The following is a 6,411-nucleotide window of genomic DNA, read 5'->3' as shown; positions in this document are numbered from 1 at the left end:
TGCAGTCCATCAATTTTCTTGGCCATCATTTCCATTTGTTGCTGAAGTTGTTGGTGCATCTGTTTGTTTTGTGCCAAGAGAGTGTCAACACCTTCAAGCTCCAGCACACCCCTTCTCTGGGCTGGTTGGCATTGTCTTTGATGAGCAAAGAAGTATTGATTGTTTGCCACCATCTCTATGAGGCTCTGGGCTTCCTCTGCTATCTTCATTAGCTGCAATGAGCCTCATGCTGAATGATCTAATGCTTCCTGAGCTTTCAGGGTCAACCCTTCATAGAAGTTTTGGAGTCTATCCCACTCACTAAACATTTCTGGGGGACACTTCCTGATTAAGGCCTTGTATCTCTCCCATGCATCATACAGCGACTCTCCCTCCATTTGAATGAATGTTTGCACTTCTATTTTCAGCTTGATGGCCCTCTGAGGTGGGTCGAACTTGGCTAGGAATTTGCTCACCAATTCATCCCAATTGTTGATGCTCTCTGGTGCACGAAATTGTGATCATCAATGGCGCCAACAACTTGGTACGCACAATTGTAATCACAACTCTTTATCACAACTTCGCACAACTAACCAGCAAGTGCACTGGGTCATCCAAGTAATAAACCTTACGTGAGTAAGGGTCGATCCCACGGAGATTGTCAGCCTGAAGCAAGCTATGGTCACCTTGTAAATCTCAGTTAGGCGGATTCAAATGGTTATGGTGAATTGATAATAAAAACATAAATAAAATATAAACTGGGATAGAGATACTTATGTAATTCATTGGTGAGAATTTCAGATAAGCGTATAGAGATGCTTTCGTTCCTCCTGAACCTCTGCTTTCCTGCTGTCTTCATCCAATCATTCCTACTCCTTTCCATGGCAAGCTTTATGTAGGGCATCACCGTTGTCAATGGCTACATCCCATCCTCTCTGTGAAAATGGTCCAATGCGCTGTCACTGCATGACTAATCATCTGTCGGTTCTCGATCATACTGGAATAGGATTTACTATCCTTTTGCGTCTGTCACTACGCCCAACACTCGCGAGTTTGAAGCTCGTCACAGCCATCCCTTCCGGGATCCTACTCGGAATACCATAGACAAGGTTTAGACTTTCCGGATCTCAGGAATGGCCGTCCATGGGTTCTAACTTATACCACGGACATTCTAATATCTCGGACTCGGTCCTCTGTATTAGATATCTAAGAGATATTCATTCTAGTTTGTTTGCATGTAGAACGGAAGTGTTTGTCAGACACGCGTTCATAAGTGAGAATGATGATGAGCGTCACATAATCATCACATTCATCATGTTCTTGGGTGCGAATGAACATCTTAGAATAGGAATAAGCTTGAATTGAATAGAAAAATAATAGTACTTTGCATTAATTCATGAGGAACAGCAGAGCTCCACACCTTAATCTATGGTGTGTAAAAACTCTACCGTTGAAAATACATAAGTGATGAAGGTCCAGGCATGGCCGAATGGCCAGCCCCCAAACGTGATCTAAAGATGAAACTAAAGATAATCCAAAGATGTAAATACAATAGTAAAAAGTCCTATTTATGCTAAAAACTAGTTACTAGGGTTTACAAAAATGAGTAAATGATGCAGAAATCCACTTCCGGGGCCCACTTGGTGTGTGCTTGGGCTGAGCATTGAGCTTTACACGTGTAGAGGCTTCTCTTGGAGTTAAATGCCAGTTTATGTCGTCTAAACTCGGGCAAAGTATGAACTATTATATATTGATGAAAAGCCCTGGATGTCTACTTTCTAACGCAAAGGAGAGCACGCCATTTGGAGTTCTACAGCTCCGGAAAATCTACTTTGAGTGCAGGGAGGTCAGAATCCAACAGCATCTGCAGTCCTTCTTCAACCTCTGAATCTGATTTTTGCTCAAGTCCCTCAATTTCATCCAGAAAATACCTGAAATCACAGAAAAACATACAAACTCATAGTAAAGTCCAGAAATGTGAATTTTAATTAAAAACTAATAAAAATATACTAAAAACTAACAAAATCATACTAAAAACTATGTAAAAACAATGCCAAAAAGCGTATAAATTATCCGCTCATCACAACACCAAACTTAAATTGTTGCTTGTCTCCAAGCAACTGAAAATCAAATAGGATAAAAAGAAGAGAATATACTATAAATTCCAAAATATCAATGAAACTTAGCTCCAATCAGATGAGCGGGACTTGTAGCTTTTTGCCTCTTGAATAGTTTTGGCATCTCACTTTATCCATTGAAGTTCAGAATTATTGGCATCTATAGGAACTCAGAGTTCAGATAGTGTTATTGATTCTCCTAGTTCAGTATGTTGATTCTTGAACACAGCTACTTTATGAGTTTTGGCCGTGGCCCTAAGCACTTTGTTTTCCAGTATTACCACCGGATACATAAATGCCACAGACACATAACTGGGTGAACCTTTTCAGAATGTGACTCAGCTTTGCTAAAGTCCCCAATTAGAGGTGTCCAGGGTTCTTAAGCACACTCTTTTTTTGCTTTTGACCTTGACTTTAACCGCTTAGTCTCAAGTTTTCACTTGACACCTTCACGCCACAAGCACATGGTTAGGGACAGCTTGGTTTAGCCGGTTAGGCCAGGATTTTATTCCTTTAAGCCCTCCTATCCACTGATGCTCAAAGCCTTGGATCCTTTTTATTTACCCTTGCCTTTTGGTTTTAAGGGCTATTGGCTTTTTGCTCTTGCCTTTTGGTTTAAAGAGCTTTTGGCTTTTTCTGCTTGCTTTTTCTTTTTCTTTCTTTTTTTTCGCTATTTTTTTTGCAAGCTTTTATATTCACTACTTTTTCTTGCTTCAAGAATCATTTTTATGATTTTTCTAATTATCAAATAACATTTCTCCTTTTTCCTTATTCTTCAAGAGCCAACATATTTAACATTCATAAACAACAACTTTCAAAAGATATATGCACTGTTCAAGCATTCATTCAAAAAACAAAAAGTATTGTCACCACATCAAAATAATTAAACCAGTTTCAAGGATAAATTCGAAACCATGTACTTCTTGTTCTTTTGTAATTAGAACAGTTTTCATTTAAGAGAGGTGATGGGTTCATATTCATAACTTTAAGGCATAGACACTTAGACACTAGTGATCATATAGTAAAGACACAAACATAAATAAAACATAAAGCTCAAAAATCGAAAAAATAGTAAAATAAATAGACAAGGAGATTAAGGAATGAGTCCACCTTAGTGAGGGTGATGTCTTCCGCTTCTTGAAGAACCAATGGTGCTTTTGAGCTCCTCTATGTCTCTTCCTTGCCTTTCTTGCTCCTCCCTCATAGCTCTTTGATCTTCTCTAATTTCATGGAGGATGATGGAATGCTCTTGGTGCTCCACCCTTAGTTGTCCCGTGTTGGAACTTAATTCTCCTAGGGAGGTGTTGATTTGCTCCCAATAGTTTTGTGGAGGAAAAGGCATCCCCTGAGGCATCTCAGGGATTTCATGGAGAGAAATTTTCTCATACTCTTGCTGGGGTCCATGATCTGTTATTTGCTCCATCCTTTTCTTAGTGATGGGCTTGTCCTCTTCAATGAGGTGTCTTTGGCCTTAGGTGCCATAAATGGTTATGAAAAAACAAAAAGCAATGCTTTTTCACACCAAACTTAAAATGGTTGCTCGTCCTCGAGCAAAAGAAGAAAGAAAGGATGAGAAGAAGAAGAGATGGAGAAGATGGAGGTGTGTGAATGGTTCGGCCAGGGGGGTTTAGGTGGTAATGATGTATGAAAAGGAAAGAGTGATGGTTTGAATTTGAGTGGGTGGGTGTAGGTGGGTTGTATGATGGTTTTGGAGGAGTAATGGAGGTGATTGGTGAAGGGTATTTGTAGAAGAGAGTTATGAAAAGGTGTGAAGAGGAGAAAAGAAATGGTGGCGATCCTGTGGGGTCCACAGATCCAGTGGGGCCAAGGACTTAACATCCCTGCTCCAATTAGGCGTGTAAAACGCCCTTGCTGTGCAATCCTGGCGTTTAACGCCAGACTGCTGCTTGTTTCTGGCGTTAAACGCCCAAATGTAGCTTGTTTCTAGCGTTTAACGCCAGACAGATGCTTGTTTCTGGCGTTAAACGCCAGCTTGGTGCTTATTTCTGGCGTTAAACGCCAGACAGATGCTTGTTTCTGGTGTTTAAATGCCAGACTGCTCTCCTCCAGGGTGTGCTATTTTCAATGCTATTTTTCATTCTGTTTTTGATTTTTCAGTAGTTTTTGTGACACCACATGATCATCAACCTAATAAAACATGAAATAACAAAAAGAAAATAAAATAGATATAATTAGATAACATTGGGTTGCCTCCCAACAAGCGCTTCTTTAATGTCAATAGCTTGACAGTGAGCTCTCATGGAGCCTCACAGATGTTCAGAGCATTGTTGGAACCTCCCAACACCAAACTTAGAGTTTGAATGTGGGGGTTCAACACCAAACTTAGAGTTTGGTTGTGGTCTCCCAACACCAAACTTAGAGTTTGACTTTGGGGGCTTTGGTTGACTCTGCAGTGAGAGAAGCTTTTCATGCTTCCTCTCCATGGTTACAGAAGGAGATCCTTGAGTCTTAAACACAAGGTTGTCCTCATTCAGTTAAAGGATCAATTCTCCTCTGTCTGCATCAATCATAGCTCTTGCTGTGGCTAGGAAGGGTCTTCCAAGGATGATGGATTCATCCTCATCCTTCCCAGTGTCTAGGATTATGAAATCAGCAGGGATGTAAAGGCCTTCAACCTTTACTAGTACGTCCTCTACTAGTCCATAAGCCTATTTTCTTGAGTTCTCTGCCATCTCTAATGAGATTCTGGCAGCTTGCACCTCAAAGATCCCAAGTTTCTCCATTACAGAGAGTGGCATTAAGTTTATTCCTGATCCCAGGTCACACAGAGCCTTCTCAAAGGTCATGGTGCCTATGTTACAGGGAATTAGGAATTTACCAGGATCCTGTTTCTTTTGAGGTAATTTCTGCCTATCCAAGGCATTTAGTTCCTTGATGAGCAATGGAGGTTCATCCTCCCAAGTCTCATTGCCAAATAATTTGGCATTCAGCTTCATGATTGCTCCTAAATATTGAGCAACTTGCTCTTCAGCAATGTCTTCATCTTCTTCAGAAGATGAATAGTCATCAGAGCTCATGAATGGTAAAAGGAGGTTCAATGGAATCTCTATGGTCTCTAGATGAGCCTCAGATTCCTTTGGTTCCTCAAAGAGAAACTCCTTGTTGATCACTGGACGTCCCAGGAGGTCTTCCTCACTGGGATTCACATCATCTCCCTCCCTTGTAGGTTCGGCCATGATGGTTAAATCAATGGCCTTGAACTCTCTTTTTGGATTCTCTTCTGTATTGCTTGGGAGAGTACTAGGAGGAGTTTCAGTGACTCTTTTACTCAGCTGGCCCACTTGTGCCTCCAAATTTCTAATGGAGGACCTTGTTTCATTCATGAAACTTAAAGTGGCCTTAGATAGATCAGAGACTATATTTGCTAATCTAGATGGATTCTGCTCAGATTTCTCTGTCTGTTGCTGGGTGGATGATGGAAAAGGCTTGCTATTGCTAAACCTGCTTCTTTCACCATTATTAAAGCCTTGTTGAGGCTTTTGTTGATCCTTCCATGAGAAATTTGGATGATTACTCCATGAGGGATTATAGGTGTTTCCATAGGGTTCACCCATGTAATTCACCTCTGCTATTACAGGGTTCTCAGGATCATAAGCTTCTTCTTCAGAAGATGCCTCTTTAGTACTATTGGATGATTCCTTCAATCCATTCAGACTTTGAGAGATCATATTGACTTGCTGAGTCAATATTTTATTCTGAGCCAATATGGCATTCAGAGTATCAATTTCAAGAACTCCCTTCCTCATAGGCGTCCCATTATTCACAGGATTCCTTTCAGAAGTGTACATGAACTGGTTATTTGCAACCATGTCAATGATTTCTTGAGCTTCTGTAGGCGTTTTCTTTAGGTGAATGGATCCACCTGTAGAATGGTCCAGTGACATCTTTGATAGCTCAGACAGACCATCATAAAATATATCCAGGATGGTCCATTCTGAAAGCATGTCAGAAGGACACTTTTTGGTTAGTTCCTTGTATCTCTCCCAAGCTTCATAGAGGGATTCACCTTCTTTCTATTTGAAAGTTTGAGCATCCACTCTAAGCTTACTAAGCTTTTGAGGAGGAAAGAACTTGGCTAAGAAAGCCGTTACCAGCTTATCCCAAGAGTTCAGGCTATCCTTAGGTTGAGAGTCCAACCATATTCTAGCTCTGTCTCTTACAGCAAATGGGAAAAGTATAAGCATGTAGACCTCGGGATCAACCCCATTGATCTTAACAGTATCACAGATCTGCAAGAACTCAGTTAAGAACTGAAAAGGATCTTCAGATGGAAGTCCATGAAACTTGTAATTCT

At 40.6% G+C, this 6,411-nt stretch overlaps 1 non-coding gene across 1 annotated transcript; it reads left to right on the top strand.

Moving 5' to 3' along the window:
* Positions 1-6,055: 6,055 nt before the first annotated feature.
* Positions 6,056-6,163, top strand: LOC148567935 (small nucleolar RNA R71). Its single transcript, XR_015881441.1, has one exon. It is a non-coding gene; the product is annotated as a small nucleolar RNA R71 (small nucleolar RNA).
* Positions 6,164-6,411: the final 248 nt, after the last annotated feature.

This window comes from Arachis ipaensis, chromosome B4 (assembly GCF_059453495.1).
Source record: "Arachis ipaensis isolate K30076 ecotype BB chromosome B4, ASM5945349v1, whole genome shotgun sequence".
Taxonomy (NCBI): Eukaryota; Viridiplantae; Streptophyta; class Magnoliopsida; order Fabales; family Fabaceae; genus Arachis; species Arachis ipaensis.
Note: the sequence above shows the minus strand (reverse complement) of the source record. Positions and strands in the feature narration are given on the sequence as shown.